Below are 27800 nucleotides of genomic sequence, written 5' to 3'. Positions count from 1 at the left end.
CAATCTAGGACAAATTATTTTTGCAAAATAAGACTGATGACAGTGTCTGTTTCATGAAATTGTTTGTAAAAGGCTTTGCTAAATACTGGCATAGAGAAAATGCTGAATATATCCTAGCTACTAATATCATTTAAGGTGAATTATTTAATAGATGCTGCATTTCATTTATTATATGTCGATTTTCCCTAACGTCATTCTCAATGTTTAACTTTAACTTCAAATTTTCTGGATAGCTTCTTATTCTTTCCCACTCCTACTACTACAAAGAACTAGCTATAAGCAAATTATAATTCAGGTAACTTGTTCAGAAATACTGGTCAAAATGAATTGGTTGTAAATCTTCAACAAAAGCTGTCTGAAATCAAGACAGGTAAGTATTAAGTGGTAAAATGTGAGATGTAATTCATCTTAACAAATACCTATTAAGAATCCACTAGATGCTCACCAATGTGCTAGAAAAAGAAGAAAATAATTACATTTATCGATTGCCTACTCTAAACTTCCTTGTGCTGGATGCAACATACATAATCTTTAAGTTTTCAAAATTAAGCTGTGGAGTAGGTATTCTAATTTATGTAACAATTCCTAGTCAATGCATGCTTTTCTACTTTTTTTCCTCCTAAAGCTCTTTTAGCTCATTGCTAGGCACAACAGAGCAGATTTAATGAATAAATGAAGGGCTTTAAATGGAACTCTCTAATAATGCATAGAGTGAATGGTAGTGCTAGGCTAGTGGTTTCCTACCACTTAACTCTAGCATGGGACTCTAGCAAAATAAAAGTCCAATATATAAAATAGACTGGTAAGTGCTGCTCTGGTCGAAGCAGAGGTAGTGACATCAAAACTACTTGATGTCTCATTTTCCTGTTTTAATTTATTATGAAGGCAGCACTTACTTCCCTCAGCACATACCTCTGTTAATTCAACAACTGATTTCAAAACAGTTGTCTCCAATTTACAGGTTTAGAGTAATCTGAGCCCAAGAGATGTTAAATAAGTGGTTGCCCCATTTCCTTATTAACCATAGTTTTCCAGACAATTAGATGTGCTGACGGAATTTTAATTCCATACTGTGTTAAGGCCTGTTTTACAACAGAAAGAACCATGTTGGCCAAGGTTTCTTAGATGAGGCTTGTATAAAATTTATACATTGAGCACTTCTTATTAAAATAAAGGAATGCATTCGAAATTTTTATTTCACAAATTCCACAAAGTATTATATCATTTTAACAACTAATATATCACTTGGAATGGTGACAGGTCTTACATGGCCTGCACAACCTCAATGAGATGACAAGATGAGGCAGTGGTTAGTCAGAAGGTATTCATCTGCACAAATTCTGCAGAAAGTTTAGGAGGTGCTGGCCTGCCTGGTAAGGATTTTGGTTACGTTTTTGAGTACTCTGAAAATAAGTTGATATATTGAGTATAATGGGAACTAGATTTCTCACTGTTAGAGTGGGGACAAACAGATATGGAAAGAGGAAGGAATTTTAAAAAGCCTATAGTATTAGATTAAAAGCACAGGTTTTAGATGTGAACTCACATTACACACACATATAGATGCACATATATGCTATGTGTAAAGAGACAACTAAATGCAACACATGACCTGTTCCTAGATATGATCTCACATTAGGAGGGAGAATGTTTATAAGGCAAATATAGAACATGTTACAAAATTGTGGAATCCGGATAAAGAGTCCATGTGAGCCCTTCATAGTATTCATGCTAGTCTTTTTGTGTTGAAATTATTTTAAAACATGAAATCAGAAAGTTAATATATCATGTGTTTATTTGATTTATTAAACTTACACATTAAAATCTAATTTCTCCCTTAAGCTTCTCAATTTAGGTTAAAAATTGGAATAGTCTACTTACAGACATGATAAATTTTGACAAACACTTTTAGTAAGCTTATTTATTATTTATTAATTCAAATCACAATTTCAAATATTTTAAACTGCATTCATATATTTTTATATGTAATTTTTTTTGACTGTTTATAAACATTTGGAATTTTATTTAAAAAAAAAAAAATCACAACCATGAACATTGTTACAGTTAGAGGCCCTCTTGGTTCTCCACAATGATACTGAGCATGCTCACAAGGGATTCCCATTGTTAAGTCTTAAACAACCATTTTTAAAAGAAGGAAAAAAAAAAAAACTCCGCACACTACCATTTAACTTGTTTTAATGTTTCTTCACAAATGGTGAAAAATACTAAAGTACAGACAAGGAATAATCATAATGTTGTGACCAACATTATAAATATGGAATTATAAATTTAAAACATTTTCTGGTTTAAAAAATAAATCTGGTAGTCAATGCAGCTCTGCGGGGTCTCTGCGTCTAATAGGGCCGATCTCTGCGCTCCTGACGGTGCTCGCCTTTATCCATTTTTCCAAGTCCTCCACGCCCTCCTCTTCTTCCTCCCATCTGTTCCATCAAAGGTCCAGGGGGGCCCCCAGGGCCACCTCGTCTTCCTCCACCAAAGCCACCTTGGTCCATGCCCCGGCCACCACGGAAGCCACCTCTGTCTCCTCCACGGCCACCTCTGAACATTCCACCGGGACCACCACGATCCATGAGGCCACCTCTTCCTCCCCGCATGCCACCAGGGCCACCTCTGCCACGATCACCACCCGGGGGCGGGAAGGGTGGCGGGAGGAAGCCTTCAGGCTTTGGGGCCTTACACTGGTTGCACTCTGTTCTCCAGGCGAAGTTCTGGTTTCCACAATCCGGACTGGGACACTGCCAGTCTCCAGCTCGGTGCTGGACGTTTCCTCGGAGGGGTTCCCTCGGGAACCCCGGGGTCCTCTGGGAGGGAAGCCTCCTCTCTCTCCTCCATGGCCTCCCATGCGACCCATGGGTCCCCCAGGACCTCCTGGGCCTCCTGGACCTCCACGGAGTGGTGGTGGCATCCCTCTGCCCTCACGGGGTAGCATACCGCCTCGCATACTGTTCATTGGAGGCTTCTTCAGAGCAAGAGAGACTTTAAGTTTGCTCCCTTGAAAGTCTTTACCGTCAAACCACTCCACGGCAGCCTTGGCAGTAGGTGGGTCTTCATAGGATACTGTGGCATCGCCTTTGGGCTTTCCTGTTTCCTTGTCCAGGTAGATGTGGATCATGGGTTGCCCAGTTCTCTTGTTCATCTTAACAACCCCACACTGCTTAAAGAAGTCTGCCAGATCATCTAGAGTCACATTATCATTTAATCCTTGTACATAAATTGCACTGTTGTCAGAATCTTCATCTGGATCTACAGGTGGGCCTATATAAATTGATTAAGAACAAAACACTGCCATAAATTTAATAACTAATATACTAATATATTTATTCTCAAATGATCCAATATAATATAATGCTTGTTGAAATTTCTTTTTAAAACCGCACATTTGTATTAGTCAATTATATATTTTAGTTGGAATTCTCAAAATAACTTACATTAATAAGCCCAAATATGCCTAAACGTTAACACACTTAAAATCTACACCTTATTATTTTGCTCTTGGATTACTCATGGTGGGAGAAGCTGGCTGCTTTGTGATGAGGAAACTTAGCGCTGCAAAGAACCCATTATAGTGAGGAATTGAGAGCTTTAGTGAATAGCCAATGAAGAACTGAGTCTTGCCAATATCCCGGCGAGTGATAATAACATTAGATCTAGTGCTGGTTGAGTCTCCAGATGACTGAGTTCCAGTCAATGGCTTGATTGCATCCTCCTAAGACTCTGAGCAAGAATTAAGCTACTCTGTTTCCTGTCCTAAGAAATTGATTGAAATAATAAAGGGTATTTTAAGCTGCTAAAGTTTGAGGTAATTTGTTTATGTAACAATAGATAATTAATGTACTTTTCATGTGAGTTTGCCTTCTCAGTTTGTATGGCTTACTAAATGACTGAAAGTGGCAGCTTATATGTGATTGAATTTTTGGATTTAATGCTGATACAATGTACTGAGGCCTACATAGAGGTGCCATATCAGTGACTCCATAATTTGAAGAAGACCACCAAAAATGGAGGTAGTCACATCATCCAGCTTAGATTCAAACTTAGGTTACTCAATTCTTACTTCTAATTAACAAAAGGCTACAAACTTCATCTAGTCTACTTCTATTTACTTGATTGAATTTTATACTTTGATCTAAAGGTAAATATAATTCCTACCAAGGTCTAAACATCTTTGGAGTTAAAGGAATCTTGAATTTTTTCATATATTTTCTGCCTAACACACTATTATTTATTTTAAATTATATTCAATGACATTCTGAATCTCTCTTGTGGCTTCCTCCATTTAGACACAACTTCTAGTGTTATTGTGGTTGTATTTTCTTAGTGCAGTCTTTTTCTCATCCAATCTCCATGCCTGTACTAACTTTATTTATTCAGCCTATCATGGGTTTCCCTTCTAGCTCTTACATAATCACTTATCCATTTTTCAAGGTGCAATTCTATAGAACCTTTTTGTTAACCGTACTCTGTCAATAGAAGGAGAATTGTTCCTCTGTGTTTCTAAAATCTCTTGCTTGAAAATAGAAAAAAGCACAAAATTTTTCATTTTCCTTCTCTTTATAGCCTGAATTCCAATAATAATGCATCGTGTTAAGAGCAGTCAGTGGAGCTCATCTCTGCATACTATATAACACCTAACACTGTTTAGATGGAAAGGATATAACCCCACTAAATCACTTTAATGTTATATAAACAACAAATTTGTTGTTATTGTTGTGTAAAATTGTGTTAGAATTTGTTGAATAATAGTAGTAACTTGTTTTCTGTGAAACCACTATTATTAATTTCTAAAGAAAATATATATAAAAATATATCAGAATACTTAAGGCCTAGGCAATGTGAGAATGAAGCTGTCCCATGTACTAACGTTGGTGGTAGTGGTTTCTAATACAAACATTCTTCACTAGATATTCTGTGCATAGAACTAGGTTTGTTTGAGCACACAGAACCTAGTGTAACTTGTAGTAAACATTTGGTAAAAACATGTTGAATAGATGACGATTAACAGCAGCTCAGAGAAGTGCGTAATGTTGAGAAATGAACACACACACACACACATGCACACGATCGTTTTCAGAGCATCAAAATTGCTCAGTATTGAGTGAGCTTGATGAGGAAGTATCTATTAATTAGTTCTCCAGAATTAAGCTGGGAATCTTGAACTACAAAAATAATTTTCTGTTTTGCTTCAGCTATAGATTTTTAGAATTGCAAATATCAACGTAGAAAAAAAGTTTTTGTTATCTAACCTATGAAACATAAACATAATTCATTTTCATTTTTACATGTACATAAACAATATTTTTGCTTTTATAGATTGAATTTTTTTTATTTTATCCAAACATCTGCTGGAGTAGCTTAAATTAAAACATCACATTGACTTCATTAATTTCACATTATTCCATGATTTCTTTCCTTATTTTCAAATAGAAAAAATAAAGTTTAACAGCATTTTAAACTTAGTTTTTGCCTCCAACTGAAAATTTGCCATTTAGTCAGATATAGCTAGTGTGTAAATAAAACCTAAGCATGTGATTTGGAAACTATGTTAGAAAAGAATGCATTTAAGTTGGGATAGATTGCTGGAAAAAAAAAAAGAAACAAAGAAAAGATAAATTCTTAGGTTATTGTGTGTACCACAATAGTAAAGCATTTGATTTACCGCATAATTCCCTCTGGATTATTTTACAGTGGAAAATGTACTGTAGTGTCTGCTTAGCTCTCTTGATTATTTCAATGCAATATAAAGAGTATTTTTCTTTTGAAACAAAACTGACAATCAATGGGCAAAATCTCAGCAAACGAAATAAGGTGCTATTTCTATTTACTCTGAAAAGAACAGTATTGAAAAGTACTTTGTTTTTGTAGTATAGGTGCTGTGACAGCCTAGATCGCAGTGACTATTTGCAATATCTTTTTGGTGTTCAATAAAGAAGAAATGAAGAAATAAAATTGTCATTTTCTTGGAGTTCTATCTAAGCTTTCATTCTCATGACCAATATAAAGCATGTTTGCTGGGAACAATCTTTGGAATGAGACACTTGGTCCCATCATAGAAAGATGGATGGCCTAAAGAGTTCTTGCTTCACCAGCTTTTAGAACAAAACTTTTAGCATGTGTGTGTTATTTGTCCTTTGCTAAACTTTAAGGAGATTTGCTCTGGCAATGCATGCTAGAGTTCAGTTGAAAGTTTTAAACAAGATGACAGTGAGGTCATTGTGCATCAGAATTTACAGCTTGTGTCAGTTACAGAAAACAATTGTCAGCGCAAAATACCAAGATGATCTGGTAACATTGTAAGAGAGGAGATGCTGACTAATCAAAGTTTTGTTCCATTGTTACGGCTGGAACTTTGATGCACAATTCTGCCAACTTTCTTGTGGTAGAGAATGTGAGAGTATACTTTCATCATGAATATGTTTCCTCCTACTCTCTTTTTACAGCTATTTCAGCTTTTCAATTCTACTTTATCTCCTTACCTACTACTTTCCCAAATTCCACTTTGTAAAACCTTCAGTAGATTCCTGCGTCTCACCAAATAAAAGCTAAATGACTATCTTATGTCATATGACCTGTTGTGTCTTGTGGATCTTTATGATTTGGTTTCTATCTACCTTTTTATCCTCACCTCTTATCCCAGGATACCTAGTTAAGTTACAGGAAGCTGCTCAGAATTGCAGCCTTACATTTTGATACTTCTAACTCTTTATGCACGCTAGTCTTTCTCCCTCTATTGTTTTTCTTTAGTTTTACACACTTGAAAAATTCCTATTTATCCTTCAACACACAGTTCTGATGTCATCCCAAATATCACCTTCCTTCTCTGTCCAGAACTAGATTCTTTTCTTTAAATATATAATTTCAAATTTATTTTAGATACATGGAGTACATGTGCAGGTTTGTTACAGGTATATTGTGTGGTGCTGAGGTTTGGAATATGAATGATACCATCACTCAGGTAGTGAGCATAGTATCTAATAGTTAGGTTTTCAACATTTATCCCTCTCTCTCCCTCCCTCTCTGCTAGTCCCCAGTGTCTATTGTTGACATCTTTTTTTGTCCATAAGTACCTAATATTAAGCTATCATTTATAAGTGTAAAATGTGGTATTTGGTTTTCTGTTTCTGCATTACTTTGCTTAGGATAATGGCCTCCAGCTGCATCTATGTTGCTGTTAAAGACATACTTTTATTATTTTTCATGGCTGCATAGTATCGCATAGTATATTTGTACTAGGTTTTCTTTATCCAGTCAATCATGACGGGCATTTAAGTTTATTCTGTGTCTTTACTATTGTAAATAGTGCTGCAATGAACGTATCAGTGCATGTGTCTTTTTGATAGAATGATTAATTTTCTTATGGATATACACCCCAAAACAGTATTGCTGGATCAAATGGTAGTTCTTTTCAAGTTCTCTAAGAAAACTCCAAATGCTTTCCACAGTGACTTAAACTGATTTTCATTCCCATCAGCAGTGTGTATGTGTGTGTGTGTGTGTATACATATATATAATCCTTTGGGTATATACCCAGTAATGGGATTGCTGGGTCAAATGGAATTTCTATTTCTATGTCCTTGAGGAATCACCATACTGTCTTCCACAATGGTTGCACTAATTTACACTCCGACCGACAGTGTAAAAGTTTTGCTATTTCTCCACATCTTCTCCAGCATCACATGAATTTTAAAATGTTTTTTCTAATTCTTTAAAAAATGACATTGATAGTTTTATAGGAAAGCATTGAATCTGTAGATTAATTTTGCATTATAGATATTTTAATACTATTAATGTGTTTTACTCATGAGCATGGAATGTTTTCCATTTGCTCAGATTCTCTGATTTCTTTGAGTAGTGTTCTGTAGTTCTCCTTGCAGAGATCTTTTATCTCCTTGGTAAGGTATATCGGTAAGCACTTTATTTTTTTGCGGCTATTATAAATGGGGTTGTGTTCTTGATTTGGCTCTAAGCTTGAACATTATTTGTGTATAGAAATGCTACTAATTTTTGTATGTTGATTTTGTGCTCTGAAATTTCACTGAAATTGTTTATCAGTTCTCACAGCCCTTTCACAGAGACTTTGGAATCATTGCATCCATGGAAAGGGTATAACCTCTTATAGAATCATATTCATGGAGAGGGTATAACTTCTTCTTTTCCTATTTGGTTGCATTTTATTTCTTTCTTTTTCCTGATTGCTCTGGCAAGGACATCTAGTACTATGTTAAATAGTAGTGGTGAGTGGGCATCCTTGTCTTGTTCCATTTCCAAAGGGGAATGCTTCTAACTTTCATCCATTCAGTATGATGTTGGCTATGAGTTTGTCATGGATGGCTCTTACTATCTTGAAGTATGTTCCTTCAGTGCCTAGTTTGTTGAGGGTTTTCATCATGAAGGATGGACTTTATTGAAGCTGTTTTCTACCTCTATTGAGATGGTTGTAGTTTTTACTTTTAATTTTGTTTATGTGATGGATCACATGTGTTGATTTGCATTATGTTGAACTAACCTTCTATCCCAGGAATTAAGCCTACTTGGTCATGGTGAATTAACTTTCTGATGTGCTGCTGCACTCAATTTGTTAGTGTGTTGTTGCAGATTTTTGCATCTGTGTTCATCATGGATATTGGCCTATAATTTTCTTTTTTGTTGTTGCCTGCCAGTTTTTGGTATCAGGGTGATGCTGGCTTTGTAGAATGTATTAGGAAAAAATCTCTCCTCCTTAATTTTTTTTGGAATAGTTTCAGTGGAATTGGTACCAGCTTTCCTTTGTACACATGCTAGAATATGACTGTGAATTTATCTGGTCCAGGGCTTTTTTGGTTGGTAGGTGTTTTATTACTGATTCAATTTTGGAACTCAATATTGGTCTGTTCAGTGTTTTAGAACTGATTTCATATATATGTGTGTGTATATACATATATATATAGTAATTATTGAATTATCATCCTGCCTAACTTCCTCCACTTGTGTAACCCTTGAGTGTTATCCATTTTTGCATCTTATGTATAACACCTGAGGATAGTCCCTGAAATATACTAGATATTTAATAAATGTGACTGAGTTCAAAAGTACAGAATAATATTTTACTACATCTCCTTGGTGGCTGTCTCTCTTGGCTAGCAAGCTATACTAAGAATCTATTTATACAATTTAATTTTCTTTCATTTCCAATCTTTTAATGGTCTGTAACTTTCATTCACTTTTTTCATGAATTATATGAACTACATTACTGGCATAGCATATCTCCCTAATCAGAAACTCAGCTATTTTACAATACACCCTATTGAAGCAAAACTCAATACGAGGAAGGAATTTTAAATGACCCCTAGCTACTATAATTGCTGCTTCAAAGTCCATTTGTAACACATGTAAATATTGTATATCAAACAGTTAAGGAGTAAAGATCTTAGCTAAGGAAGTATTGCAGTATCCATTTCCTTACATATTACTTTCAGCATTAATTGAATTTAAAAGCGTTTATTCTTCCCTCCAAAAAGTAATACAAAAAATACCTCCTATTTTCCCAAGATGATCAGGGCACCAAGGCAACTAACTAGCTATGCAGGAGAACATAGAGGATACAGAATAGAGAGCAAAGGAAACCCACAGGCCACTAAAATTTAAAGAGAAGCAATTTCCTGGTAGGTGGTAAAAAGCAGGTTTTAGCATTTGGCAGATTATGAAAAACTACTTCTTTTAAATGCAACTGATTAAAAAATGTATTTAAAGTAGACTTTATACAAACTTATGAGCCAAGACTAAGTATTTTTCCAAATAAAAATAAGGGCTAGGTTTAAGTAATACTGTATCAAAGGAAAAATTAGAGTATGACAAATAGAAAAAGATACTCAGAATTAAAAACAAGAAGATAAATCAGGACTATAGATGATGTATTTGGTTCAAGGCTTTCACCAATAGTAAACTTTGAACTAGAAATTTATAACAGATTACCCTGGGTAGATTGCATAATCTGCTAAATATATTTATGGCCATTATAACTATATAGTTTGAGTTTAAGGCACTCTCAAGTTTATGGGTTTGTATTACTGATAGAAAAATTCCTCTATTACCTTGTGTTTACTTATCTTCAATGAATTTTGCACTTGGTTTACATGCTCACTATAGAAGATACAGAAGTCATAATGTGAAAATGTGGATGATATTGTTTTGCTCTGTGTCCCTGCCCAAATCTCATCTTGAATTGTAATCCCCATGTTTCAAGGGAGAGATCCCCAGGTGTCAAAGGAAGGAGATGATTGGATCATAGGGGTGGTTTCCTCCATGCTGTTCTCATGATAGAGAGTGAGTTCTCATGAGATCTGATGGTTTTACAGGCATCTCAGTTTCCCTGCTTGCATTTCTCTCTCCTGCTGCCTTAAGAAGGTGGTGCCTGCTTCCCCTTTTGCTATGATTGTATGTTTCTGGGGACCTCCACAGTCATGTGGAACTGTGAGTCAATTAAACCTCTTACTTTTATAAATTACCCAGTCTTTGGTATTTCTTTATAGCAGTGTGAAAGTGGACTAATAAAATAAATTGGCACTGCAGAGAGTGGGGCACTGCTATACAGATACTTGAAAATGTGGGAGCGACTTTGGAACTGGCTAATGGGCAGAAGATGAAGCAATTTGGAGGGTTCAGAACAAGAGAGGAAGAAGTGGGGAAGTTTTGAATTTCCTAGAGACTTGTTGAATGGTTTTGGCCAAAACATTGATAGCGATGTGAACAATGAAGTCCAGGCTGAGATGGTCTGAGATGGAGATGAGGAACTTACTGGGAACAACAGTAAAAGTCACTCATGCTGTGCTTTAGCAAAGAGACTGGTGGCATTTTGCCTTGCTGTGGAGATCTGTGGAAATTTGAGTGAGATGAATTAAGGTATCTGGTAAAATAAAAACTTTAATTTGGGAAAGATGACTTGGGGTATCTGGTAAAAGAAATTTCTAAGCAGCAAATTGTTCAAGATGTGACCTGAATTATTCTGAAAGCATTCAGTTTTATGTATACCCAAAGAAATGGTTTGAAATTGGAACTTTATATTGAAAAGGGAAGCAAAGAATAAAAGTTTGGCAAGTTTGCAGCCTGACAATATAATACAAAAAGAAAAACACATTTTCTGGGGAAATTGAATAGCTGGCCACAGAAATTTGCATAAGTAACAAGGAGCCAAATGTTATTCACCAAGACAGCACAGAAAATGTCTTTAGGGCATTTCAGAGAACTTGGTGGCAGGCCCTCCCATCACAGGCCCAGAGATCTAAAATGAAAATTGGCTTTATGGGCCAGGCCCAGGGACCCAATGCTCTGGGCACCTTTGACATGGTGCCTTGGGTCCCAGCTGCTTTAGCTCCAATTGTGGCTAAAAAGAACCAAGGTACAGCTTGGATGATTGCTTCAGAGGGTCTAAGCTCCAAGCTTTGGCAGCTTTCATCTGGTGTTGGGCCCACAGTGAAAGGAAGTCCAGAATTGAGGTTTGGAAAACTCTGTCTGGATTTCAGAGGATGTATGGAAATGCCTGGATGTTGAGGCAAAAGTCTGCTGCAGGGGTGGGGCCCTCATGGAGACCATCTGCTAAGGTGGTGCAAAGGGGAAAGTAGGGTTGGAGCCACCACACAGAGTTCCCACTGGGGCACTGCCTAGTGGAGCTGTGAGAAGAGGGCCACTATTCTCCAGACCCCAGAACGATAGATCCACTGACAGCTTGCACCATGCCCCTGGAAAAGCCACAGGCATTCAATGCTAGCCTGTGAAGGAGCTTCCCGAGGCTGTGAGAACATACACCTTGCATCAAACAATATCATTTGTATCAAAACAATATCATCTAAATTTTCACATTATTCCTTGTTCTGTATCTGCTATAGTGAGCATGTAAACCAAGCACAAAACTTGTTGAAGATAAGCAAACACAAGCTAATAGAGGAATTTTTCTATCAGCATGGCCTGGATGTGAGACATGGTGTCAAGCATTATTTTGGAGTTTTAAGATTTAATGACCACTCCACTGGATTTTAGACTTGCATGGAACCTATAGCCGATTTGTTTTGGCCAATCTCTCCCATTTGGAATGAGAGCATTTTCCCAATACCTGTACCTCCATTATATCTTGAAAGTAATTAACTTGCTTTTGATTTTACAGGCTCCTAGATGGAAAGGGCTTCTCTTATCTCGGATAAAATTTTGGACTTGGACTTTTAAGTTAATGCTAGAATGAGTTAAGACTGGGGGACTGTAGAAAGGCATTACTGATTTTGAAATAGTATGGCGTGGCCCTGAAACCATATCCCCACCCAAATTTCATCTCATATTGTAATCCACATGCATAGAGGGATGAAGATGATTGAATCATGGGGGTGGTTCCCCCATGCTGTTCTCATGATAGCAAGTTCTCATGAGATGTGATGGTTTTATAATCATCTGGCATTTCCCCTGCTTGCACTTCTCTTGTTGCTCATTCTTCACAATGAAGGTGCCTGCTTCCCCAGTTGCCATGATTCTAAGTTTCCTGAGGCCTCCCCAGCCATTCAGAAATTATTCAGCTTTTATAGCAGTGTGACAATGGACTAATAAAGTAGAAAAATATCCCAAAATTAATAAAAACATGAAACCAACCAAAACACATAGTTTAGAGACTTTGGGTATAGCAACAGGCTTGTTGATATGTGTTCTGAAACTGTCACTGCATAGAGCATGTGGTCATTACTACTGTGCAGCTGACTGAAACCATCAAAGGGTCGATGTGGTTCATCAAACACAACAAAAACAGAAATTGCAAAACGAATTTGTAATGCTTGTACCAAAGAATTACAATAAACAAGTATTTTTATGATTAAATAGGCAAACCACAGGTGTTTTTTTTCAGAAACAATCTTTCTAAAAGCATTTTTATAGAACATTATCATGTTAGAATAGTTTCTCTGCTTAAAAACATCAAATAGCCAAATATTTGGAGAATTATGCTGAAATTGTCTGCAAACTGTTCCAGTTTTACTTGTGGAGTCTAAGAAAATAAATCTAATTTCTCATTCAAAATGTTAACCCATGAAGAAAGTCTTTGCTATCTTTCAAGTTTTCTTTTTTCTTAGAGAAACAGTCCTATTTCCTTGAATTCTCTCATTATGTGGTTTGAAAGCTTCTCATTTTGACACTCATCTGAAAACTCCAGTTAGTCAATTTTTCTCTTAAGTATACAAATTATTTTCAGTGACTTTAATTATAATTCTTTGGTGAATGGTTACAAAATAACAAAACACTTTTCTTTTTTTTCAGAATTTTAATGATATGAATTTATTTCAAGAAATAAATAGAATCCTGACAAGCTCTAATTTAACATTTTTCTCTATGCCCTGATTCACTTCGACTGTTTTCTTAGCCCCATCCTGCATTGTGGTTGTTGTTTTACACTCTAAGCACAGAGGTACACTCGGAGAAGCAGTTGGATGAAACCTGGTAAGAAGTTGAAGTATGTAAACTTCAACTATATAAAACTTCAACCTATATAAAACTCTAGAATCCAACTTTTGTAGAATGTTGATGACCTTGTGGAATAACTGGAAACATCAAAGAAAGAGGTTAAATTGTATACTTTCAAAATTTGGAAGACAGAGCCATCTTCTGTTGTGAAACAATGGCCTTTGTTCATCAGTGCCTGTGTTATAGTGAATTCTTGAGTTTGATGAGGTGAGACTCTTTAATTTAATTCCGAGTACAGCAAATTGGATCCTAATGAGCTGGGTTTTCCCTATGGCCCAATTCACTTTTTTCTATATCTAGGTGCGTAGGAAGGCCACTAGAAATCCATTAGATTGGAAGGCTAAGAAAATGGGTCCCATGTGATCGAAGAGAGATAATATACCTCACTTGTAGAGTTAAAACTAAGTTCCTGGCTCACTGAAGGAAAATGAAAAAGAAACAGTAAGTATTTATTTACAATTTAATTTTTTGACCTGAACTTTAGGTGTATTATTAAAATTGAAAATATCCATATGAATAAAATGATAGTTCTGTCCATTTGTCTATCATTGTACCAAAAAAATGTTTATATAGATTTTCACCAAACTTGGAGGTTAGTTTTAGATTAATTTAATTTAAAATATAGCCTGTACAACATATTCAATATTTACATGGGAGTGGCAGAATAGCACATTTTGCACATGGCACGGCATGTAGTAATATCTCCGTTTCTAGTCACTAAGTGCTAGCTCTTTGATCACTGCATTCATCGTCATCCTCTACACCAAACCTATGGGTTACAAATTTAACCTGGACTTTTTACTCTTGTATGAACCACATAACCTCCTCCACTGTCTTTTTTTTGAAGCTTTTCTACTTGAGCAAAATCTGTGAGTAAAACTTTATCCAGATTATATGAAATAGTTGTCACTTTCACTTACATTTTCTGGGCAAGGAAGGGGTGTCAGGGCACGGTTAGTTTGAAAGGAGGTAGAGAAAACAGTATTATCTCAAATCTTACTGCTCATATTCTAGCATCCTCATAGACACACCTTCATGCACTAAGCACTTCATCAGGAAACAAAACTCTGGTTTTGGTTTATTCCTGTCATGTTGTGAAAAAGAAGTCCAATGCCCAGATCTGCAGCACAATGATTACATAATTGTTATTCATATACATTATCTTCCATCTCATAGTGAACTCAAGTCAGAAGCAGGAGCCAACATAAATGTTGCTAATGAAAAAAATAACTCATAAGCTTAACATCTTTATTTCTGTTTAATTGTAGAATAAAAGAGCCACATATACCACAGGCTTTTCCAGGACCTCTTCTCCTGTACATGAGCTGCAACATTTGCTTATTCTATGTTGGAACATACAAAAATCTAGTAGGCTTCTCTAACATGGCACTCTGAGCTCTCTATATTTCACAAATGTACCCTATTATCTTGTCTCAGTTTTATTTATCCATCACAATTTTCCTAATACTTACACTATTTATAAAACCTCTGGTTTATAATTTATGCAAGAAGACAATCTGTTTTTCTTTTTCATCATGCTCTTTTATGATGTTTAAATATACATAGCAAACAAATATCCCTTCCCTTTCCCCAACAACTTTAGAATTAAGCCACATATAACGTGCTTACAATTAGCTGGTATATTCCTTGTTGTAATAATAATTTTTCAATAATAATTCCAGAATATTTTAAATTCAAATGACATAATTCTAGCAGTTCATCACCTAGAAAAATCTACTGCCACTAATTCTAAAAGGCATTATAACCATTCAGTATCATAAACATGATGATAAGTTCATAAAGTTTATAGAACATAAATAGGAAGCAATTGAGGAAAAGGAAACTGATGGAATGGAAATCACAAGCAAGAAACAGTTGTAATTAAGAGATACTTTAAAACAGCCAATTAGGTAAGAGATCTTTCCATCTGACAGTAAAAGCCAAAACATTTGTGAACATTCTCATCAACTAAAAGTGGAAAGGCCATTATAACAATAAGAAAGAAACACATTTATGGAAATGATTAAGGATCACTATGTAGAAAACAAAAATAGTTAAGATTAATTACATTGACAAATTCAAGCAGCAAGCCCCCAAATTTTAACCCTGTAGTAAATACTACCTCTGAGTGCTCTACAATTCTGAACACTCATAAATGAATTTGATAAATACATTTATACTTCATTTAGTTTATTTTTTATTCTTTTGCTTCCTTGGCAATAAGTCTTTTTGCTCAATTTACTATTGGGCACCTTATATTTTATTTCTGCAATTTCCTTTTAGATCTCATTTTCAGGCATATCTATAAGAAAATACAGTGAGGTAAATTTGGCACCTAAGAGCTATTCTTATCCATCTGTTTGCTTTAAAGTTGTAGATTTTAAGGTACTGCAACAAATTTATCACATTTTGAAAATGCAATCTTCTAATTAAACTACTAGTTATGTTAGCATACTGCATATGTTTGTATAGTGTATTACCATAGTTTTCAAATTCATAGTGTCACTTGATCTTCACAAGATCCCTTTGGGTAAGCAGAACAGGTGTTGTTATCATTATTTGACACAAAAATAAGATACAAAAAGAGAAAGAGTTTTGCCTGAGAATTCATAACAAATTATCTATTGGAAGGACTGTAATTAGAATTTACATCTTCTCTGATTTATTCGGTATTCTTAAACATACCATTGTTTTGTCATATATTTTTTTCATGCTTTCTTATTCATTTCAAACATTTATGTATTTCAAAATAACTTACAGAAAATTGAGCATGTGGGACATATTCTATCAAAGATACATATAAACTTTTGCATTATGCTACTAAAATTTATTTCTTTAAAATATTCCAGAACCTCAGTATTTATGCAGTAGGGGGATAGTACTGTGTTTCATTTTATCAAGTTATCTTCTTCATGTATACACTTCAAAAGAGTAGAGACTCTAAGATTTTTAGTGCCTTGTAGGTGTAACAAAACCTTGTACAGTTATTTTTGACCTCTAACCCATGGAGAATTATTTTCTGCTATAGTTTATACTTATTTTACTTTGAACTCTTATGAAACGCTTGAAGAACCCCCAGTAAAAAAACACATGAAATGTGAGCAATAAACCCCAAGTCCACATAGGAAATACAATTTTTAGGAATAAAGAAAAGAATATCAACAGTAACACTAACTTAGCATTTACTGTGAAGGAGGTACTTTTCCAAGTACTTTATATGCGAGACTGCATAGTTACTATGGTTAAACAGTGACTTTTCTTACAAGACACGTAAAACAAAGCAGGATAGATGGAGAAAGGGAATAGGAGAAAGAGAAAAAGAGGATGAAATGATGCTAAGTATATGAGCTTACCATGTATTAGGCTTTCAACATACCAGTTTACCATAGTTGAAGGCTTACATGAATTAACTCATGTAATTGTTACACTAGCTCTGTTGGGTAAGTTCTATCAATGACCTTACTTCAGACAGGAGGAAACAGGCACAGAATGAAGTAACTTAGCCCAGGATACACAGTCATGAGTATCATCACTGGAATTCCTAGTATGAATCTAGCTCCAAGAATTGAAGGATTAACTATTTATTAAGTTGTGCTATCTCTACATTGGAAAATTATTCTTCCAGAAAGAAAAAACAAACAAGAAACCAATTACTGAGGAAACAATTTTTTTTCTTTTTTTTTTTTGTAACCAAATATCTTTATTTAAAAAAAAAAAGGTTTTCTCTAAGTTCTTTTTTTTTTTTTTCTTTTTTCTTTTTTTTTTTATTGCATTTTAGGTTTTGGGGTACATGTGCAGAGCATGCAATACAGTTGCATAGGTACACACATGGCAGTGTGTTTTGTTTGGTTTCTCCCCTTCACCCACATTTGGTATTTCTCCCCTGGCAATCCCTCCCCACCTCCCCCTCCCACTGGCCCTCCCCTTTCCCCGCTATAGACCCCAGAGTTTAGTACTCCCCTCTCTGTGTCCATGTGTTCTCATTTTTCATCACCCACCTATGAGTGAGAATATACGGTGTTTCATTTTCTGTTCTTGTGTCAGTTTGCTGAGAATGATGTTCTCCAGATTCATCCATGTTCCTATAAACGACACGAACTCATCATTTCTGATTGCTGCATAATATTCCATGGTGTATATGTGCCACATTTTCCCAATCCAGTCTGTCATCGATGGGCATTTGGGTTGATTCCAGGTCTTTGCTATTGTAAACAGTGCTGCAATGAACATTCGTGTGCATGTGTCCTTGTAGTAGAACGATTTATAGTCCTTTGGATATATACCCAGTAATGGGATTGCTGGATCAAATGGGATTTCTATTTCTAAGGCCTTGAGGAATCGCCACACCATCTTCCACAATGGCTGGACTAATTTACACTCCCACCAACAGTGTAAAAGTGTTCCTTTTTCTCCACATCCTCTCCAGCATCTGTTGTCTCCAGATTTTTTAATGATCGCCATTCTAACTGGTGTGAGATGGTATCTCAATGTGGTTTTGATTTGCATCTCTCTGATGACCAGTGACGATGAGCATTTTTTCATATGATTGTTGGCCTCATATATGTCTTCTTTTGTAAAGTGTGTGTTCATATCCTTTGCCCACTTTTGAATGGGCTTGTTTTTTTCCTGTAAATCTGTTTGAGTTCTTTGTAAATTCTGGATATCAGCCCTTTGTCAGATGGGTAAACTGCAAAAATTTTTTCCCATTCTGTTGGTTGCCGATTCACAGTAGAGACTGTTTCTTTTGCTGTGCAGAAGCTGTGGAGTTTCATTAGGTCCCATTAGTCTATTTTGGCTTTTGTTGCCAATGCTTTTGGTGTTTTGTTCATGAAGTCCTTGCCTACTCCTATGTCCTGGATGGTTTTGCCTAGATTTCCTTCTAGGGTTTTTATGGTGCCGGGTCTTATGTTTAAGTCTTTAATCCATCTGGAGTTAATTTTGGTGTAAGGTGTCAGGAAGGGGTTCAGTTTCTGCTTTCTACACATGGCTAGCCAGTTTTCCCAACACCGTTTGTTGAACAGGGAATCCTTTCCCCATTGCTTGTTTTGGTCAGGTTTATCAAAGATTGTATGGTTATAGCTATGTTGTGTTGCCTCTGATGCCTCTGTTCTGTTCCATTGATCTATATCTCTGTTTTGGTACCAGTACCATGCTGTTTTGATTACTGTAGCCTTATAGTATAGTTTGAAATCCGGTAGTGTGATGCCCCCCGCTGTGTTCTTTTTGCTTAGAATTGACTTGGCTATGCGGGCTCTCTTTTGGTTCCGTATGAAGTTCAAGGTGGTTTTTTCCAGTTCTGTGAAGAAAGTCAATGGTAGCTTGATGGGGATAGCATTGATTCTGTAAATTACTTTGGGCAGTATAGCCATTTTCACGATATTAATTCTTCCTAACCATGAACATGGAATGTTTCTCCATCTGTTTGTGTCCTCTCTTATTTCGTTGAGCAGTGGTTTGTAGTTTTCCCTGAAGAGGTCCCTTACGTTCCTTGTGAGTTGTATTCCAAGGTGTTTTATTCTTTTTGTAGCAATCGTGAATGGCAGTTCGTTCTTGATTTGGCTCTCTTTTAGTCTGTTATTGGTGTAGAGGAAGGCTTGTGATTTTTGCACATTGATTTTATATCCTGAGACTTTGCTGAAGTTGCTTATCAGTTTCAGGAGTTTATGGGCTGAGGTGATGGGGTCTTCCAGGTATATTATTATGTCGTCTGCAAATAGAGACAATTTGGCTTCCACCTTTCCTATTTGAATACCCTTTATTTCTTTTTCTTGCCTGATTGCTCTGGCTAGAACTTCCAGTACTATATTGAATAGGAGTGGTGACAGAGGGCATCCTTGTCTAGTGCCGGATTTCAAAGGGAATGCTTCCAGTTTTTGCCCATTCAGTATGATATTGGCTGTTGGTTTGTCATAAATAGCTTTTATTACTTTGAGATACTTTCCATCGATTCCGAGTTTATTGAGGGTTTTTAGCATAAAGGGCTGTTGAATTTTGTCGAATGCCTTCTCTGCATCAATTGAGATAATCATGTGGTTTTCGTTTTTGGTTCTGTTTATGTGGTGAATTACGTTTATAGACTTGCGTATGTTGAACCAGCCTTGCATCCCTGGGATGAATCCTACTTGATCATGATGAATAAGTTTTTTGATTTGCTGTTGCAATCGGCTTGCCAATATTTTATTGAAGATTTTTGCATCTATGTTCATCATGGATATTGGCCTGAAGTTTTCTTTTCTTGCTGGGTCTCTGCCGGGTTTTGGTATCAGGATGATATTGGTCTCATAGAATGATTTGGGTAGGATTCCTTTTTTTTGGATTATTTGGAATAGTTTCAGAAGAAATGGTACTAGCTCCTCTTTGTGTGTCTGGTAGAATTTGGCTGTGAACCCATCTGGACCTGGGCTTTTTTTGTGTGGTAGGCTCTTAATTGCTGCCTCGACTTCTGCCCTTGTTATTGGTCTATTCATAGTTTCAGCTTCCTCCTGGTTTAGGCTTGGGAGGACACAGGTGTCCAGGAATTTATCCATTTCTTCCAGGTTTACTAGTTTATGTGCATAGAGTTGTTTGTAATATTCTCTGATGATGGTTTGAATTTCTGTAGAATCTGTGGTGATTTCCCCTTTATCATTTTTTATTGCATCTATTTGGTTGTTCTCTCTTTTCTTTTTAATCAGTCTGGCTAGCGGTCTGTCTATTTTGTTGATCTTTTCAAAAAACCAGCTCTTGGATTTATTGATTTTTTGGAGGGTTTTTCGTGTCTCCATCTCCTTCAGTTCAGCTCTGATCTTAGTTATTTCTTGTCTTCTGCTGGGTTTTGAGTTTTTTTGATCTTGCTCCTCTAGCTCTTTCAATTTTGACGATAGGGTGTCAATTTTGGATCTCTCCATTCTTCTCATATGGACACTTATTGCTATATACTTTCCTCTAGAGACTGCTTTAAAGGTGTCCCAGAGATTCTGGCATGTTGTGTCTTCGTTCTCATTGGTTTCGAAGAACTTCTTTATTTCTGCCTTCATTTCGTTGTTTATCCAGTCAACATTCAGGAGCCAGTTGTTCAGTTTCCATGAAGCTGTGCGGTTCTGGGTTGGTTTCTGAATTCTGAGTTCTAACTTGATTGCACTATGGTCTGAGAGGCTGTTCTCTAAGTTCTAATGCTGCTTTTGGTATCTTTCAGGTTGCAGACCCCATTACTAACCAGCAAGCTGGCACATTTGGTTAAGCCTCTATCTATGTCTAATTAATTTTTTAAATTGCTGCTTCTGAACTTGACACTACTTACTCATTCAGTTACTAAGCAGGACCTTGTATAAACAAGTAGGCCAAGTTCTCAGTTACAGTTTACTTGGAGTAGACAGTGAATATTTCCATGACTGTTAATTAAATTCATGAAAAGCAGTCAAAGTCAAAACTTAAATAAATAAGGAAAATTGTTTAAATGATTCTCTAGAGTTAATCAGGAGGAATAAAAGGAAAAAAGTACTCGTCTTCTAATGTCCCTGCTTTGAGGCATTGAGCTAGAGAAACAAACCAAAAAAGGGTATGTTGGTGGCAGGTGTAAGACTAGAGCCAGAATAGTTTTGGTTTCCTGCCTTTGAATATTAAAAGTTATCGTTATCCATCACTGGCATTTCATATAGACTGTAGTTAAATTTAACTTGTGACATTGCTTTTCAACCAACATAGAGAGAACTTAAGAAGTTAAGTATTATTTCATCATGCCAGCATACATCATCTGCAACTCTAGGCTTGTCTGTCTTTCTGTTGGGTAATTTCTCCACTGCAATAAATTGGGAGACCAAGTGTTATGCTGATAAGTCACATGAAACAGCTAACCAAGACAGCCTAACTTTCCCCTCAGCTTGACTATACTTTAAACAGAAGTCTTTCTAATGATAGACCCTTGACCTCCCTTTACAGAGCAGTCACATTAGAAAACTTGTAAATTCTCTCTTTGCTCCTTTGAGATTTAAATCTTCTACAACTCAGGAATATCTTTCTTTCTGACCTGGGAGTCATTTCTATGATATGTAGTCATTAGAAGAGCTAACACCCCTATTTCCCAGTGTCTGGGAGTATAGGTGCCTAACTTCTATAAGGAGCAATTAGCAATCACAAATGGTCTAATGACACTGACCAAACTTGCCCCTGCAGTCATCCAACTTTTTTTTTTTGTAGCTCAATCAGCACTTAAAATCTCTCTTTCCTTTTGTTTCAGGGAGTTTGGCTCCATCTCTTTTCCCTATTGCAATAGTCTTGAATACACTCTTCCTTGCCTATTTAACTGCATCCAGTTTAATTCCACCTCAGACTTACTGCCTTCCACTAACAGTTTAGTTCCACTTCAGACTTGTTGCATTCCTTTTTATCGTCTTTCAGGAAGAAAGGCATTGGAGAAGCTATAACTCAGACAGAGAAGGTTCTCCCTCTATGTTCATTCTGTGGGGGCTGGGTCACTGCAGGGTATATCAGGCAGTGCTTCATGAAAACTTAAGACTTGAAGAAAATTAATCCTTGTTTCCACAGTAAATGTCACAAGTGAAGTTGGACTTTAAGGATATTTTATAAGCATTTTGAGAATTTTTCACATTTGTCTTAAAAGGATATGCCTTTTCCTTAATGCCAGTCATTTTTTTTCCTCTTCCAGCATTAAATTACAGTCATATTATTCCGTGGCATACATTTGTTTCCACGGTAATCCATGGTATTATCAGAAAAAAAATTGTTTTCTTATCTGAGTGAAATTTTACTATAACCTTTATTGTTATTCAGGTAAGGAACAATATAAACTAATTTTAGATTTTTTTTTAATCATTACAATCTCCTGTTTGAGGTAGAAAACCATAATTCATTGCAAAGACTATCATTATGACAAATAACCCTCTTTCCTTAACTGATTACAAATCTTGTTTTATCACAATTTTTTATGACTACCATTACTACTATTATACTTTACTCCTGAGCAATGTTCCATGTCTTTTTTGAAACCAAAAGATTCAAATGTTTAGAAATCCCTTGACTAAAAGGGCAAATAAACTAAAACCTATAAATGCCTTTCTATTTGTTGGCACCTTAGGCATGGAAAGAAAATATTAAGTACTGTAAAATATTTCTAGATAATATCCTAAAGCAAAACAACACCCCAATATAGCAAACTATTTTCATGTGGCCAAGGAACATTGAAATAAAAACTTCCAGTGACTGAAATTGATTTCTACATTGGTCCTTACTGCCAAATATTTATATTTATAATTTACCCCATCCAGAGCTCATCTTCAGGCCACAGAGTCCTACACTCTATCTCCGTTGCAACTTCTACTATCCCTGAGCTATCCTACGGTTCTTCTTACTTTTCCCTTTGTCCAGCATCTTACCATCACTAGTTTCATGACACAGATTCTCCCTTCATCTTTCTGTCTGCTGTGATGAAATTGCTCGGCTGCCTGAGCTGTGTGAATGAGTTTGAGTTTGAGCTGACCTACTCTGCTTTTACCTGCTGTCGCCGCCGCTACTGCTGCTCCTCCTTTCTTCTTCTTCTTCTTTTTTTTTTTTTGCTATCTTATGAGCGATATTACTCAGGTAGTATCCCACATGGTGGAGCAAGACCCTGTTAGAGTGAGGGTAACTAGACAAGGAGAATTTGAAGCACAGGCTACAGAATAGAAAAACAGGAAACATTTCCTACTCTCCCAGCACTTCCTGGTGGTCTAGTGTGATCAAATCTTCTCCCACTGATTTTATTGGCTATATAGGTTTTTACCATAAAGATTTTTGATAATTTATTTAATCATTACACTATTGTTAAACATTTAGACTTGTCCAATCAGTTATTTTTAAACACAGTATGGATGGCGTCATTGTAATGAAATTGTAAGCCTTTCCTTAATTTTCTAATTTTTTTCTAAAAATAAATAAGGGCATACTATATCTGAGGTTCTTATTTTCACACATCCTTACAGAAATTTTAGCAGGCTTCCCCCATTAGAGTAATTAATTAAACATATGAAATTATTGATGAATATATTTGACTGTAAGAAACTTCAGTTTTATATTGTTCAGTCTAATGTGCATCATTGTACAGAAAATAATACCGAGTGTTTGCTTTGTCCATTTTTGTCCCGGTAGTTTATATTTTTCTTATTTATTAGTAAAAGCTGTTAACAAAGTCCATTTTCACATATAATCAGATAAATATTTGCCTATTTTAATTTATGATTCATATTTGTAAATGTAATTAGATTTTCCTTAATGCATTTTGATACCTCATCATTTAATAAATAAATAATTACTCTAGTAAGGCTTGTTTAATACTTATTTTGATCCCCATTAATTTTTTACATTCAAAAGTGTTTTTAGTTTTAATTGACAATAATAAAATATATATGGGGTACAATGTGGTGTTATAGTACATGTATCTATTGTATACATTAATTCAGGCTAATTAGCATACTACACACATAATTTTTCTTTGTAGTAAGAACAGATTTCTTTGACTACTTTGGAAGCCTGCTTCATAGGTGGTAGTGTATTTTCTCTCTCTCTCTTTTTTTTCTTACTCTCGCTTTTTTCTTTTTGTTTCTTCTTCCTGAATTTTTAGAACAGTTTTCTTTTCTTTCTTTTTTTTTTAAGACGGGGTTTCACCATGTTGGTCAGGCTGGTCTTGAAATCCTGACCTCAGGTGATCACCACCCTTGGCCTCCAAAGTGCTTGGATTACAGGCGTGAGCCACTATGCCTGGCCTGCTAGTATATTTTCTTGTCATCAGGAAGTGGTACATGATGTCGTTTGTTTTTTTGTGTGTGTGCGATTTTTAAAAACAATTTCAGCTTTTATTTCAGATTCAGGAGTTACTTATGCAGGTTTGTTACATGGATATATTGCATGATAGTAAATGGTAAATGATAAATGGTACAGTTGATTGCATCACCCAGGTAGTGAGCACAGCACCCAGTAGTTTTTTAGCCCTTGGCTCTCTCCCTTTCTCTCCACTCTAGTAGTCCCCAGTATCTATTGTTGCCATCTGGATATCCATGAGTACCTGAAGTTTGGCTCCACTTGTGGAGAATAAGTGGTATTCGGTGTCCTGTTGCTGTGTTAATTCACTTAGGATAATGGCCTCCAGGTGAATCTATGATGCCTCAAAAACATGGTTTCATTCTTTTTTACAACTGTGTAGTATTCTATGGTGTATATGGACATTTTCTTCATCCAATCCACGTTTGATGAGCAGTGAGAACATTTAAAATCTACTTTTCCTGCACTTTTAAAATATAAATATACTGTTATTAACTATGTTCATTAAGGAATATAAAGATCTGATACTGGCCCAGAGTTTTCTTTTTTTCAACAGCAACATTTACAGAACTGAAGTTATGATCATTTTTATAATTTAAAACAATGCAGTTCACCAAGCAAGTCCACTGAGAAAATTCTTTAGTTATATATTTGGTTTATGAGCATGGTAATTCGATTTGTTGATGGTACTTCAGTGGTGGGTTCTTAATTACATATATTCTATTTGTCAAAAAATATTTATTTTTTGTGTTTTATTTATTTATTTTTGATATGGAGTCTTGGCCTGTTGCCCAGGCTGGAGTGCAATGGTGCAATCTCAGCTCACTGCAATCTCAGCCTCCCAGGTTCAAGCAATTCTCCTGCCTTAGTCTTCCAAGTAGCTGGGATTATAGGTGCCCACCACCATGCACAGGTAATTTTTCTATTTTTAGTAGAGATGGGGTTTCATCATGTTCACCAGGCTGGTCATGAAAAGTTATAACCCAGTGACCAATTCTTACAACACTGCTGGATCAAAAGTACCACATGTTAGATTTGGATCCAGAGATTGAGAGACTCTGCTTACCAGAGGGCCTCATAATAGCTAGCAACCAACCTAGCTATTTACACAGTGGCATTTTGACTTACCATTTGTTTTCATTCTGCATAAGTAGAATGCCATCAGTAGCCACCCAGAGTTCTGGCAAAATAAAAGGCAAAGCATGTATGTGTTCTGTTGGCTTAATACTATATAGATGCAACAAATCCTCACCATGTGAAATTTTAACAAAATTCACTTGCTTTGGTTCAGGTTTGAAATAACCCCTGTGATGATTCCCCAGTTTCAGATTACTCCACTGGCTCAGCTTATATATGATCATTTTGTCCTTGTCCTGCTGATTTTAATCACCCTTTATATTGAAGGCTCAACAAAATTTCATCCTGCTTTTTTATTAGCTCATTTTTCTAGTGCATTTCCTCCTGTTTGGATAGTAATAAATCTCTGAGTGGGACACACATTTACTTTGAAATTTTTCATATCATTTTAATATTGAAAACCCTGCTTTAGGTTAATAATCTCTTTAATTTTGTCATCTATATTAATCAGATCTTTTCTAGGGAACAGAATCCAATTTGAATTACTGTATGGAATAGGAGAATGTATAAACTCACAAAACCAAACCACAAGAATATATCATGCAGCCACAAGAGCAACAGGAACCAGAAATTTAAATGCCAACAGGATTGGTCCCTTCAAATTTCACCTAAATTTTTAAAATGCTTGTTTGGTTCAGACTTGCTATAAGAATTGAAGGAATTGAAAAATGACTGATCACAATCTCACATCTCATGTTCCATAGTTTTGCCCATCAAGCTGGCCAAGCTCTTTTCCCAGATTCTTAAAGAAGTGCTGTGATTGCCCAGGTTCTAGTCAACCTAGACCAGTCAAATACAGCCATTTAAGATGTAATGTAGGTTACATTGGTTGGCCAATCAGTTTTCATGATAAATAAAGGATTTAAAAGATTAGAATTTTAAGATCAAGAGGAAATCATTTAAATATTTAAATTAGAAAGCTGAAAATATGATATTTATTTTGAAAAGCAACAGATACCTTAGTTACAGTGTGGAGAGTTTATTGGAAGAGATGGTACAGGTAGGAAAATGGAATCTTTTAAGGAAACCAAGTTAGAAGATGGGTTGTGGTCTGTTAGAGACAATTGATGCTAGAAAGAAGAGAAGAGATTTCAGAAACATTGGAAGGTAGGATCTATAGGATTTGGTGACTGAGATTTGGGAGTGAGAGCACCTCAATGGGAAAAAACAGGTTTTAGGTAGCTGATATAAAACAGTTTGATTTGGCTTTGTATTTAAGATGCTATATGGTTTGGCTGTCTTTCCACCTAAATCTCAACTTGAATTGTATCTCCAAGAATTCCAGAATTCCCAAATGTTGTGGGAGAAACCCAGGAAGAGGTAATTGAATCATAGGGGGCTGGTTTTTCCCATGCTTTTCTTGTGATAGTGAATAGGTTTCACAAGATCTGATAGGTTTATTAGGGGTTTTCACTATTGGCTTCTTCCTCATTTTTCTCTTGCCACTGCCATGTAAGAAGTGCTCCTTGCCTGCCTCTATGATTCTGAAGTCTCCCCAACCATGTGAAACTGTAAGTCCAATTAAACCTCTTTTTCTTCCAAGTCTCCAGTATGTCTTTATTAGCAACATGAAAACAAACTAATACAATAAATTGGTGTCAGGAATAGGGCACTGCTGAAAAGATACCTGAAAATGTGGAAATGACTTTGGAATTGGGTAATAGGCAGAGGATGGAACAGTTTGGAGGGCTCAGAAGAAGACAAAAAAATGTGGAAAGTTTGGAACCTCCTAGAGACTTGCTGAATGACTTTGACAAAAATGCTAATAGTGACATGAATAGTAAGGTCAGGGCTGAGATGGTCTCAGATGGAGATAAGGATCTTGTTGGGAAGTGGAGCAAAGGTGTCTCTTGGAAGGTTTAGCAAAGAGATTGGCAGCATTTTGCTCCTTCCCTAGAGATTTATGGAATTTTGAACTTGAGAGAGATGATTTAGGATATCTGGGGGAAGAAATTTTTAAGCAGCAAAGCATTCTAAAGGTGACTTGAGTGCCACTAAAAGCATTTTGTTTTAAAAGGGAAACAGCATAAAAGTTCAGAAAATTTCCAGCTTGACAATGCAGTAGAAAAGAAAATTCCATTTTTTGAGAAATTCAAGCTGTCTGTAGACATTTGCTTAAGTAGCAAGGAACCTACTATTAATCTCTGAGACCATGGAGAAAATGTTTCCAGGCCATGTTGGAGACCTTCATAGAAGCCCCTCTCATCAGAGGCCTGGAGGCCCAGGAGGAAAAAGTGGTTTCATGGGCCGGGCCCAGGATCCCTGTGCTGTGTACAGCCTAAGGACATGGTGCCCTGTGCCCAGCCACTCTAGCTATGGCTGAAAGGGGCAACATAGAGCTTGGGCTGTGGCTTCAGAGGGTAGAAGCCCCAAGCCTTGGCAGC

At 36.1% G+C, this 27800-nt stretch overlaps 1 pseudogene; it reads right to left on the bottom strand.

Moving 5' to 3' along the window:
• Positions 1 to 2021: 2021 nt before the first annotated feature.
• On the bottom strand, positions 2022 to 3280 carry LOC100391201 (RNA-binding protein EWS pseudogene; annotated as a pseudogene).
• Positions 3281 to 27800: the final 24520 nt, after the last annotated feature.

The sequence above is a fragment of the Callithrix jacchus genome, chromosome 4 (genome assembly GCF_049354715.1).
Source record: "Callithrix jacchus isolate 240 chromosome 4, calJac240_pri, whole genome shotgun sequence".
In the NCBI taxonomy this organism is placed as follows: domain Eukaryota; kingdom Metazoa; phylum Chordata; class Mammalia; order Primates; family Cebidae; genus Callithrix; species Callithrix jacchus.
Note: the sequence above shows the minus strand (reverse complement) of the source record. Positions and strands in the feature narration are given on the sequence as shown.